The sequence below is a fragment of the Salvelinus sp. IW2-2015 genome, unplaced genomic scaffold (genome assembly GCF_002910315.2).
Source record: "Salvelinus sp. IW2-2015 unplaced genomic scaffold, ASM291031v2 Un_scaffold3045, whole genome shotgun sequence".
Lineage (NCBI taxonomy): Eukaryota > Metazoa > Chordata > Actinopteri > Salmoniformes > Salmonidae > Salvelinus > Salvelinus sp. IW2-2015.
Window position 1 is genome coordinate 11,582 of NW_019944337.1, and position 14,013 is coordinate 25,594.

Consider the following 14,013-nt stretch of genomic DNA (forward strand, 5'->3'; position numbering starts at 1 on the left):
AAAACTGTCTTTGTAATGTCGAAATAAACATACCGCTATCTCCCATATCACACACTCACAAACTGTAAACAAACTCGCCAAAAAAAAGAAAGGTCCCTTTTTCAGGACCCTGTCTTTCAAAGATCATTTGTAAAAATCCAAATAACTTCACAGATCTTCATTGTAAAGGGTTTAAACACTGTTTCCCATGCTTGTTCAATTATCCATAATAAGGGTTTAAACACTGTTTCCCATGCTTGTTCAATGACCCATAATACAGGTTTAAACACTGTTTCCCATACTTTTTCAATGACCCATAAACAATTAATGAACGTGCACCTGTGGAACYGTCGTTAAGACACTAACAGCTTACAGACGGTAGGCAATTAAGGTCACAGTTATGAAAACTTAGGACACTAAAGTGGCCTTTCTATTAACTCTGAAAAACACCAAAAGAAAGATGCCCAGAGTCCCTGTTCATCTGCATGAACGTGCCTTAGGCATGCTGCAAGGAGGCATGAGGACTGCAGATGTGGCCAGGGCAATAAATTGCAATGTCCATACTGTGAGACGCCTAAGACAGCGCTACAGGGACAGCTGATTGCCCTCGTGCAACAACACCTGCACAGGATCGGTACATCTGAACATCACACCTGCGGGACAGGTACAGGATGGCAACAACAACTGCCCGAGTTACACCAGGAACGCACAATCKCTCCATCAGTGCTCAGACTGTCCGCAATAGGTTGAGAGAGGCTGGACTGAGGTCGTGTAGGCCTGTTGTAAGGCAGGTCCTCACCAGACATCACCGGCAACAACGTCGCCTATGGGCACAAACCCACCGTCGCTGGACCAGACAGGACTGGCAAAAAGTTATCTTCACTGACAAATCGCGGTTTTGTCTCACCAGAGGTGATGGTCGGATTCACGTTTATCGTCGAAGGAATGAGCGTTACACCGAGGCCTGTACTCTGGAGCAAGATCGATTTGGAGGTGGAGGGTCCGTCATGGACTGGGGCGGTGTGTCACATCATCAGCGGACTGAGCTTGTTGTCATTGCAGGCAATCTCAACGCTGTGCGTTACAGGGAAGACATCCTCCTCCCTCATGTGGTACCCTTCCTGCAGGCTCATCCTGACATGACCCTCCAGCATGACAATGCCACCAGCCATACTGCTCGTTCTGTGCGTGTTTTCTTGCAAGACAGGAATGTCAGTGTTCTGCCATGGCCAGTGAAGAGCCCGGATCTCAATCCCATTGAGCACGTCTGGGACCTGTTGGATCGGAGGGTGAGGGCTAGAGCCACTCCCCCAAAAAATGTCCGGGAACTTGCAGGTGCCTTGGTGAAAGAGTGGGACAACATCTCACAGCAAGAACTGTCAAATCTGGTGCAGTCCATGAGGAAGAGATGCACTGGAGTACTGCAGCAGTAATGCAGCTGGTGGCCACACCAGATACTGACTGTTACTTTTGATTTTGACCCCCCTTTGTTCAGGGACACATTATTCCATTTCTGTTAGTCACATGTCTGTGGAACTTGTTCAGTTTATGTCTCAGTTGTTGAATCTTGTTATGTTCATACAAATATTTGCACATGTTAAGTTTGCTGAAAATAAACGCAGTTGACAGTGAGAGGACGTTTCTTTTTTTGCTGAGTTTATATGTGTACACTGCAAGGGCGACATTTTGGTGGGGGGAGACAAACAGTAGATGGGGGTATTCCCCCATGTTTATTTTTTATTTTTTTTTTACAGTTTGACAAGATTTGTTATGGTATATGGAGGGATATTTTGAGAATATGGTATATGTGGAAGGCCCCCCCAACCCCCTAAAAAAATAACAGTTTTATAATGCTATTCTACTCATTTTGTCTGAGAGAACATTTTGTAGTTTTAAAGCTAATTTCKTGAAGAAYAAAAAAATGTCCATGGAGCATAGAGAAGAAATAGCTGTTTAATAGCTCACCTCATGATATTCCTCACATTTTGCCATGAGAATGACAGAACATGTTGCAGTTTTAAAGTTTAACTGTCTCCTAGAACCAACTTATCCACTTATAAAGGGCCTATGTGGCATCGATATGAGTCAGGAACATTGATTCTAGTATAAAAAATTAACTACGAAATGTAAATAGGATKATTTTGGTCATAAAGTCAGTATCATCCAAAACAACATTTGGAAGTGACTGCGTCATGACGGGTAGGAATGCGTTAGTTATGAATTACTTACAAGCCCACTTTTGCCAATGATGTCCAATTGCCCAGAGACAACCTTCTGTTGTGGGCATGCTGTGAAGTCTGCAATGCAGGCATACTTTCTCGGCATAGGAGTGAAAATCTACTTCCATAAAGTTGGTGCAGATTTCTAATGCATTCAACAATATTGTGCAAGATGGCAAGGAATGGATTATTTACAACAAACATACAACATGATGGCTGTGACTGGTGTGTGGCTATGATACCGTGATGTAACTAGCCAAATACATAGCCTCTCCCTAACGTGTAATGTGATGTAATGTCATAGAGAGGAAATATTTGCATAGCTAACGTTGCACCTGGCGATACGTTTTGATAGGACCTAACGTTAGCCAGCTTGTTATCGATATTGTAAGCATGGCATTCACACCGTGTGAAGGCGAAGGAGTCGTTTGGCGACCCATTACGAAAACGAAAGAGAACGTTTAGCTAGCTAGCCAATTAATTTAAACTCGGACAAAGATAATGATAACTAACCCGGATTTGCAATTTAGGTAGCTAGCTACTTTTATGAGAACAGGCATATTGTTTGGGTTAGCAGTTCAGCTCTCGATAATGGAAGTGGGAGTCATGATCAAGGACTAGGTTAAAACTAGCTTAGAACTAGCATTCAGGGTCTTCGTCTCCTACTAGTGCTAAAAACAACATGCCTGTTCTCATWAAAGTCTATTGTGTATTTTCTAGGGCAAACATATATGAATGAAGGACGGTACATGTCTAGRCCGAGTACCAGTGTTTTTAGCTAACATAATACAAGCATTCAGTAACGTTACACAGCTGGTTGCATAGTAACAGCGTCAGCATCACTGGCTTGAATCTATTCTGTACTTACAGTCCCTTTATTAGTATAATTACTTCCAAAACTAAACAATATATATATGTTTATTGAGAGATTATATTGTATTTAATTCACAGGCTACTTACATAACCTGGTGGATTTGTTGTTCAGTAGTGTGGTGGGAACCCCGTCCATATCAGGAGCAGAAGGCTGAGGCGGAATGTGGCCAGGCACCAGTCCCACTTCAGGTTGGTCACATTTGTTCTGGTCATGGGTCAAAATACTGTCACCTGTCTCTCCTGGAATTCCACTAACAGCCATTGATGTAATCAGCGCTGTGCTGTCAACTCTACTTTGTTTTTCTACAGCTGGAGGAGTCCTCTGAACAAAAGACAGGGGGAGATGTGTATTCTTCAAACATGTCAGGGAACCGTTTTATATGGGACACCATGCGAAGGGATGACGACTCACATGTACCACCAGACAACACGCTGACAGGTACAGTATCTGTATCGGCTGTGAATGACGACTCACATGTACCACCAGACAAAACGCTGACAGGTACAGTATCTGTATCGGCTGTGAATGACGACTCACATGTACCACCAGACAACACGCTGACAGGTACAGTATCTGTTCGGCTGTGAATGACGACTCACATGTACCACCAGACAACACGCTGACAGGTACAGTATCTGTACGGCTGTGAATGACGACTCACATGTACCACCAGACAACCGCTGACAGGTACAGTATCTGGCTGTGAATGACGACTCACATGTACCACCAGACAACACGCTGACAGGTACAGTATTCGGCTGTGAATGACGACTCACATGTACCACCAGACAACACGCTGACAGGTACAGTATCTGTATCGGCTGTGAATGACGACTCACATGTACCACCAGACAACACGCTGACAGGTACAGTATCTTATATCGGCTGTGAATGGATTGGCTGTTGGAAATCAGCACCAGGTTCAGCAGGACACAATGTTGGCCAACATTCAGATAGAAATGCATGACGTATTCAATTCGAATTGACCCCATCCTATATTTATACATTTTTTATTTAAAAAAATTTAAACTTTGGAAAGAAATGGCTAATCTTTGCTTTGTTTCGATGTCATTGAAATTAAATATATATATTTTTCAATTGAGAACTTGTTCTCAACTTGCCTACCTGGTTAAATAAAGGTTAAATAAAAAAAAAAATAATAATAATTTCATTTTACTTCCTGCACTGACTGTAGCCTAGAGGTTACAGTTTTCTACAATCTCTTACACACTAAAAGTGGTACTTGAGGAACACTCAGTGAAACCATTAACTCATGTACCTAATCTTCAGACCAAGTCTGCATCACTGCAAACACATTATCTGCTTTACACTCAGTTTGCAATTGTAAAACACACTTCTTACTAAACACTGTTCTCTACATTAGACACATCATTTGAAAGTAACAGATCTTGTGTTTCATTTGAAAAAACTGCCATTCAAAATGTACCGATTACCTACACCCAGTGCCTACGTGTGAAAACACTTACAGCTGATTTCTTCAGTTAGAAATCAGAGCTTGAGCACTATGAATAGGCTTCAGGTTGGCTTTCTTGGTTTGGACAACAATGGAGGCCAATTTTGGAGAGAGAGTTAGAGGAAGAGGGGGACGAAGACGAGGAGGAGGCCTGTGGTGACATAGACAAGGGGGCATGCCAGGGCTGGATACGCCACAACAGAAGCTACTTCCCCCCCCCCCCTGTTTAGCCAGAGAGAACTTGTGATGCAGATGAGGTGCTGTGGACAGACCCAAATAGGAGACAGGATGCCCCCTCATTGGTTTTTTCTTTATAGTAACTATTTGTTTTGTCTGTTACTGTTTATCCTGAAATCTGGATGAAGATACAATGTTTTGAGAATACTTTTTTCCCCCTTCTATTTCTGTGTAAATATATACTGAATATGTATACATACTGTATATATTTGTGCACATATATGTACGTGTGAGTGCTATGAAAAACTGCCATGGACTCCACTGAACATGCAAAAGACACAAGATAGTGTCACATCCGTGTGTAGTTGGCGTGTATAAGAGCTAAACATTTGATGGTTTGTGTGAAGAGTTTTGATGCAAAAACACCCTTTTGAGAAGAGTTGAAATAGTTTTGAATMAAGTGTTTTGGTTTTGCAAGAGATGTGTGACGTTTTGCATGTTGTGTGTTTTGGGGGTTTTGTGTGTAGACTAGAGGAAAGAAGCCATAGTCTCAGAAATCATGTGGACGCAACTGTCAAAAACTGGAAGAGTCACCAAAAGGTTGCTGGTTAGAATCCCTGAGCCGACAAAGGTGGAAAAATGTGCTCTTCTGCCCTTGAGAAAGGCAGTTAAGCCTCGATAACAACTACTCCTCGACCACCGATGTAGTCGGTTACACTTGAAACCAGGCCCTGATCTTTGCAACACCTGGAGAAATGTTTTCATCATGTATGCGGTGCCAGGCGCCCGTGTTTCAAGATTCACGTTTTTTGGGACGAAAAACAAGCAGTGAAAGTGGAAACATAGTTTATTTGACAAGTTTAGTAGTTGGCCTACACAGGCTACAATGACAGACAAGAGACACAGAAAGTGGTTTTTAATCAGCATGTAGCCTATTGTAGCCTACAACACTGAGTCAAAGACATTGACTTCAATCGGTCCCTTTATAGGCCCAGTGAAGCAAGAAAGGCTATGTACATCTCCTCCTTTCTCCCAAAGTATGCGCTTGTCCCTGTGGTTCAGTATTTATCCAGGCAAGTTAAGGCAACTGTTACCGAGGCCTCTTCAGTGTAGGGTGAAGTTGCTCCTAGATGCTGATCCTAGGTCAGTTTTGCATATTTTTTCATTCTAAAGGTTAAGGTTAAGATCAGGCAGGGGAAGCTGATCTTAGATCTGTAGGCTACCGAGCGGAAACTTGCTTACACCTGCCTGACTTAGAGCGCCATCATGTGGACAATATTGATATGGTCATTTTATGGGTTAAGGCGGTTGTGTGTATGTGTCTACACGTCAGTGCTGTCTGTGGTCTCTCTGGCAGCCCATTGGCTATGACAGCGGATGTTCTGTTCCGGAGCCATGACTCGATCAGTAGGGATGCGGTATGCAGACAGGCTCCGCCCTGTCAGCAGCAGCATCAGAGTGGCGGTCAGAGTCGCTGCCCAACTGCATGCTGGGAGGCCCACCTGGAGGGGGGGGGGGGAGTAACCTGAATTCCCTCACACTAATGCTGAATCACCAACAATAACCACATGTCACATATCTACACCTGATGCTGTGTACAACCCCTTATTACTCGTCTACGTTCAGTGTTGTATACCTTTATTCCTACTAGTAGTGTTGTATACCTTATTCCCCTATAGTGTTTGTATACCTTATTCCACATAGTAGTGTATACCTACATTAGTTACACCTTATCTAGTAGTGGTTGTATACCTTATTCCCTACATAGTGTTGTATACCTTATTCCCTACATAGTGTTTTGTCACTAGTTCCTTATTTCTTCCCTACATAGTGTTTCGTATACCTTATTCCCTACATAGTGTTGTGTACCTTATTCCCTACATAGTGTTGTATACCTTGTTGCCTTACCATAGTGTTGTGATACCCTCACACAATAACCACACATTATGTTCATCCTACATACCGTGCTTTGTATGAGCCTTCTTGGCCTTGACGTAGCCTTGCTGCTACCTAACATTAATGTTGAGCCTCAACATCGTGAGTGTTCATTATATACCTTGTTGCTCTCACGTGGCTGGTCTGGTATCCATGCCGTTGCTCTGCCTACGACGGTGGTCATACTCCTTGGTTTAGGCCTCACGTGGTGTGAACTTTGTTAAACCTTTGTTGCCTGACGTGGTGCTGTAAACCTTGTTTGCCTACGATGGTGCTGTAAACCTTGTTGCCTACGTGGTGTTTGTAAAACCTTGTTGCCTACGTGCGAGATATAAGTCACTAACTGTCGACATCGCATTAAGTGGTGCTGTATATACCCTTGGTACTGCTCGTTCACATAGTGTGCTGTAACCTGTCTGCCTACGTGGCTGCTGTAAAAGATTAGAGTTGAGACCTCAACCTAAGTGGTCAATGTACTCCACTCCTTCCTGTAATCTAGGCCTGCTCTCGAGCTGAGTTACCCTTGTTCGCCTACAATAGTGGTTGTATACCTTTTGTTGGCCTACATAGTGTTGTAATACTTGTTGCCTTACATGGTGCTGTAAACCTTGTTCTTGAGCCTACATACGCTGTACTATGTATCAAATCACTATGTTGCCTACATGGCTGAGTAATACGTCTTATGTTGCCTACTATGGTCTGCTGGTCTATGCCTCCTGTTGCCTAAGTAGTGGGCTCCTTCGTATATCACGGATATAAGCTCGTGGCCAAATAACGAGAACTTCAACCAGACTCAATGTCAGGTATGAGGCTGGTGATTTCCACGCTCATGTTGCACAGTAGGAGTTAATTCTCTCTCTACACTTAATGGTAGCCCTCATATCCCTTATCAGACAGAAAAATAGTAAAATTAGTACTCTAAACCCACTCAACACATGTTCATACATCACTGTGCTGGCTGTGCTCTTGGTGTGTCGTGTCTGAGGTTCCGCTCTGTGTGTTGTGTGTTCGTGTATCGCTGTGTGATCGATACGTGATATAGTCCGATCGTGTTGATGGTGATTATGTGTGTGTTCGTGCTGTTTGTGTGGTTGTGCTCCGCTCTGTACGCGTTGTGGTGTGCTCTGCGGTGGTGTTGTGTGTTGTGTGTGTGGTGTTGTACTCTGCAATACAATGAAATTAATCAAGTACCAATGACTTTCCCTGATTACCCATTTGGACAGGCTCAGATGCATTCACTGAAGAGGAGTGGAGATCGAGAGGAGGGATGGAGAGAGGAGGACACCTAGGAAGATGAGAGTAGAAGGAAGAGGCAGAGAGCAGGATGCGACAAGTAGTGTCAAGATGAGGGGAGGAGATAAGGGAATGAAAGAGGTATGGAGAGGAGAGAGCAGGATGGAGAGAAGAGAGGAGAGGAGAAAAGGGATGGAGAGGAGAGAAAGGATGAGGTACGCAGGGATGCGTGAAGATACTGGAAGGAGACCCTGGAGGGAGGTCCTCTGATATCACGGGATGGAGAGGAGAGAAGGATGAGGAGAGGAGAGAGGGATGGAGAGAACAGAGAGGAGAGGAAGACAAGGAGATAGGAGAGAATGAAGAGGAGAGGAAGCAAGCGGATGGAGAGAAGAGAGAAGGATGATGGGAGATGCCATGAGGAGGGAATGAGTATCACGAGCATGCGTGGGGATGGATGAGAACAGAGGAGAGGACAGACACAGGGTAAGTCGCAGAGGATCGAGAGGGATGAGGAGCAGCAGGAATGGAGAGAAGGGGAAGGAGAGGAGAAAGGGATGAAGAGGAATGAGGAGAGGAAGATCGAGTGGATGGGGGCAACAGAGGGATGAGGAAAGAGCAGAGAGTAATAACGGATAGGAAGTGATGCCATACGAGCGGGATGGAGAGGAGAAAAGGGATGGAGAGGAGTAGAGGGATCGGGCAAGGGTATTGGAGGTAGAAGGATAGAGTACCGGGACTGAGGTTAACGTAGGTCAGAGAGGGCTCATGAGGAGAGGCGAGCGGGATGGAGTACGGAGAAGAGGGATGGGAAGGGCCTCGACGGAAGGAGAAGGGATGAGGAGAGAGTCGAGGGGAATGACGGGAGGAGAAGCAGGAGCGATGGAGATGAGTCGAATGAGAGGGAGAAGGAGAGTAGCGACGGACGGAGGCAGAGAGGTGCGCGAGAGCTGTCTGTCCCCAAGACTGAGAGAGGGATTGCAGCACACGGAGGAGAGGGATGAGGAAAGGAAGAAGGGAGAGGAAGAGGATCGGAGGAAAGGTAGAAGGGAGAGGAGTAGAAGGATGAGGAAAGGAGATGGAGAGAGGGATGAGGGAGACGGAGAGAGGATGAGGAGAGGAGAGAGGGATGAGGGGAGGAAGAAAAAGACAGGATAGGAGATAGAGGGATGAGGAGAGTGAGAGACGGGATGGAGAAGAGAGAGGAATAATGGAGATGCGAGAATGAGGATGGAAATGAGAGAGGGGATGGAGAGGATATCAGAGGGATGGGAGAGGAGAGACCTGGTGATGGCAGTGAGTGCAGCAGAGGGAATGAGGCAGTAGGCGAGGGGGTATGGCGCTAGGAAGGAGAGGGATGGAGAGGAGAGAGGGATGAGGAGAGTAGCGACGGATGAGGGAGAGGGAACGGAGAGGAGAGAGGGATGAAGAAGAGGAAAGAGAGGGATGGAGGAGGAGAGAGGGATGGTAAGGGATGAGGAGAGGAGAGAAGGGATGGAGAAGGGATGAGGAAAGACGGATGAGGAGAAAGGGATGGAGAGAGGCGAGGGGGGTGGCGATCGGAGAGATATGCGCATGACGGGCGTATAAGTGACGGAGCCAGCAGAGAGTGGATGAGGTAAAATAGGAAGAAGGGAAGGGATGAGGAGAGGAGAGACGGATGAGAAAATTTGAGAAGAGGTGCGATGAGGGAGAGGACGGGATGGAGAGTCTGGAGAGGCAGGACTGAGGAGAGGAGAGCAGGGATGTGAGAGGAGAGAAGTCCATGACGGGATCTGAGGGGAGTAGAGACCGAACGGGTAATTGAAACAGACGGAGAACAAGCAGGTGTCAGATGAGGAGTAGGATGAAGAGAGGGATAAGGAGAGGAGAGTGCTATGTAACCGGGCTAGCGAAGGTCAGTCAGCAGGATGGGAGTATGCATAACGCAGAGGAGAGGAGAAAGGACGAATGCAAATGAACGACAGTAGTCATAGAGAGGATGAGGAGAGCAGGATGGAGAGGCAGAAGGGGAAGGAGATCGGACCCTGAAAGAGTGGCATCTGTGAACGAGGGACCTAAGCAGTGTCCGTACGAGGAGAGAGGGATGGGGAAGAGGCGATGGGAGGAAAAGGAGAGACAGGGAATGAGGTATCGAGGCGAGCGTAGCCACAAGAATGGAGAGGAGAAAGGGATGGAGAGGAGAGAGGGATGGGGAAGGGATTGAGGAGAGGAAAGAGGGATGAGGAGAGCAGAAGTAAGAGGGTTGAGAGGCAATGGTCAACAGGTCCGACGCGGGATGGAGAGCGTAGAGAGGTCGTGCACTGGCGAAGGGATTGACGTGAGTACGGCCTCGAGCGGCGTGAGAGGAGTCAGAGGTGGAACTGGGAGGGCATGAGGAGAGACGTAAGTAAGCACACATGTCGATAGGATGGGAGAGGCGAAGGGGTCCATGTGGGAGTCTGGTCAGAGAGCGGACTGGAGCTAGATTGCCATGCAGGGATGAGGAGTCAGGTAAGCGACTAGCCGATGACACAAGTAGAGAAGACACCAGCGATGGATCACACGGAGAGGAGGAGAGGGATGGGAAGGGATGAGGAGGAGAAGAGAGGGATGAAGAGTCCCTAGAGGTGTCGACGAGCGAATGGAGCTCAGGAGAGATGGATGGTGTCGCTATGGGGAAACGAACGAAGGAGAAGAATGTCGTAACCGCTGGCCATAAACGTAGAGACCCTATAAGAGTGTCATGTGTCCTCATCAGCTGACAGTACATGGTCGCACGCACGCTTCGTCTCCTCCACGGCCATTCTAACAACCCACGAGCTCCATTAAAACACATCACCCGCCAGCCCACGGAATGGTTAATAAACATCACCCTGTCCGCTGCTCCTCCCATCTAGGTGCACTCCGCACTGAACACTGACAGACCTGTTTAGACACACTCACAGTTTTACCAGATCAATATAACCTGGAATTGTTCCAACAGTCCCTAGTCTGTCCCCTCAACTGTGCCTCAGTCTACTCCACAACAATACCACAGAATTGTCATAGGCCTCCTGTTGTCCCCATGTCCTCGTAGCAGATTTCGATTTACATGTGTGAATGTCGCCAGTACACATACACAGATACACGTCAGCATTGCTCACTATCCCATGTTTGTCCTGTCCCCCGAAGGACTGGTGATGCAAACTCGATTATACCCTACACAATAACCACATGTCCATCATCCCTGTCTGTCCCCACTAGCTCCTTTCTCTTACTCTACACAAATACAAGAACTCAACACTGAGTCACATCCCTGTCTGTCCCCCAACCTACGTCCACTCTTCTACCACAACATACCACATGTCATATTCCCTGATCTGCCCTGAGGTCCTCTCTACCACATAATAACCACATGTATATCCCTGTGCTGTCCCCTCCTACTGTCCTCTGCTAGGACTCCAAACAAAGTAAACCATATGTCTACAATCTTCCCTCACTCATGGCTGTTTCCCCACACTGATCCTCTCCTATGCTACCTCCCACATAATAACCACATCGCTCACATCCCTGTCTGTCCTACCTGTCGCTCTCTACACAATAACCACATGTCATATCCCTGTCCTGCCCTGCAGGTCCTCTCTACCACACAATAACCACATGTCCAATATCCCTGTTCTGTCCCACTGTCCTCTCTTCCACATATAACCCACATGTCACATTCCCCTTCTGTCCTGAGGTCCTCTCTACCCAATAACCACCATGTCATTCATCCGCCGCTTGTCTGTCCCTTTTCACTCGTCCTCTCTACTACATAATACCACATGTATATCCTCTGTCTGCCCTGAGGTCCTCTCTACCTAACATAACCACATGTCATATTCTTCCTCTGTCTGTCCCACTGTCCTACTCTACCACATAATAACCACATGTCATATCACGTCTGTTCCCCACTGTCCTCTTTTCTTCTATTACCACAATAATAACACATGTCAATATCCCTGTCCTGTCCCCACTTGTCCTCTTCTACCACCATAATAACCACATGTCAATATCCTGTACTGTCCCCACCTGTCCTTCTACCACATAATACCAATTCATAGTCGCCTGTCTGCCCTGAGGTCCTCTCTTAACATATAACCACATGTCATATCCCTGTCTGTCCCCACTGTCCTCCTCTACCACACAAATACACATGTCTATCTCCTGTCTGTCCCAGACTGTCCTCTCTACTAACCACACATAACCTTACATGTCCATTCCCTGTCTGTCCCCACTGGTCCTCTCTACCACAACAATACACATGTACGATACTCCACTGTCTGTCCCCATGTCCTCTCTATCCACATATAACCACATGTCATATCGCTGTTGTTCCCCACTGTCCTCTCTACCACACAATAACCACAATGTCACTTCCCTGTCTGTCCCACTGTCCTCTAGATACCACCAAATAACCCATGTCATAATCCCTTGTCCTGTCCGTCCTCATCTACCACACAATAACCGACAGTGTCATAGTCCCCTGTCGTCCCACTGTCCTCTCTACCACAACAATACCACATGTCACACTCCCTGTCTGTCCCACTGGTCCTGGTCTACCACACAAAACCACAATGTTCATATCCCTGTCTGTCCCACTGTCTTCGTACCACAACAATGAACCACATGTTATCCCTCGTCTGTCCCTACTGTCCTCACATCTACCACATAACTTCAATAACCAATGTCACATCCCCTGTCTGTCTCCCATCTGTCCTTCGCTCTACCACACAATACCACTCATTGTCAATCCCTGTCCTTGTCCGCTCCCTTCGTCCCTCCCTCCACTATTTCTACCCACATAATTACCACATGTCATATTATCTCCTCACCCCCTGTTTGCCTTCGAGGTCCTCCTCCTACCTACATACATACACTCGTATGTCATATCCCCGTCCTGTCCCACTTCCACTCTTTCTACCACATTAATAACTCACAATGTTACATTTATTATCTCATGTTGTTCCCCACTGTCCTCTTTTCTTTCACTCCACATATAACCAAGTTCACACCTTCCCCCTTGTTCTTGGTCCACTGTCTCTCTTTGTTTCCTTATTCCCCTTCTCTACCCGTACCTACACACTACACCCCACCTGCATGTCATCTATTTTCCTCTGTCTGCCCTGAGGGTTCCTCTTCTAACCTCTCTTCCACACCAACTCACCCACCCACTGTCCATACTCCCTTTTCTTGTTCCCTCCTACTGTTCCCTCTTTCATTTTAACTCCTTCACACTCACAACCCCCACATCTTTCCCTCTTCTCCCTTCTTTTCCTCCATTCACATCCCCTGCTCTGTCCTGATGGTCCTCCCTCCTTATCCTCCACACAATAATACAATGTCATATCCTCCTCCTTTTCGTATGTCCACTGTCCTCTACCCCTCTACCTCCATGTCCCTTCCCCCCCCCCACCCCACCCCACCCCCCCCCTCCCTGCCCCCACCCCTCCCTCCCTTCCTTTTTTCTTTCTCCTTCCCTTCTTTCCTTCCCTCTACCTTCATCCACTCCCCTATTCCTTCCCTCTTCTTCTCTCTCTTCTCCCTTATTTCCTCGACCCCTCTTACTTCCCTTTTTTCCTTCTTCCTCATCCCCCTCTCTTCTCTCTCTCTCCCTTTCTTCCTCACTCTCCTCATTTCTCTCCTTCCGACTCCTTCTTCCTCTTTTTCTCCTTTTTCTTTCCTTTTTATTTTGTGTTCCTCCTTTCCTCCCCTCCCCTCTTCCCTCCTCCCTTCTTCCTCTCCCTTCCCCCCTTTTTCTTTTTTTTTCTTTGTTTTTCTCTTCCTTCTTTGTGGTTTTCCCCGTTCTTATGTCATTTTTTTTTTTTTTTTGTATTCCTTTCCTCTTTCTTTCCCTTTTTCCCCCTGTATCTCTGCTTGTTTTTGTTTTTTTTTCTCTCTTTTTCAGATTTTCGGTGATGTTTCTTTCCCTTATCTTTTTTTTTTTGTTTTCTTGTTTTTTTTCTTTTTTCTCACTCACTCCCTTCCCCCTTTCCAGCTATCTCTCCTCTCTCCTTCATTCCCCTCTCTCTTATTTCCTCTCACTTCCGTTCCCCCTCCCCCCTTTCCCAGCTAACTCTCGCCTCTCTCCTTCAACCCCCCCCCTCTCTTCTTCCCTCTCC

General features: G+C 46.5%; 1 pseudogene; it reads right to left on the reverse strand.

The window, feature by feature from the left end:
- Positions 1–5,552: 5,552 nt before the first annotated feature.
- Positions 5,553–14,013, reverse strand: part of LOC112075251 (urea transporter 1-like) — a 31,681-nt pseudogene continuing 23,220 nt past the window's right edge.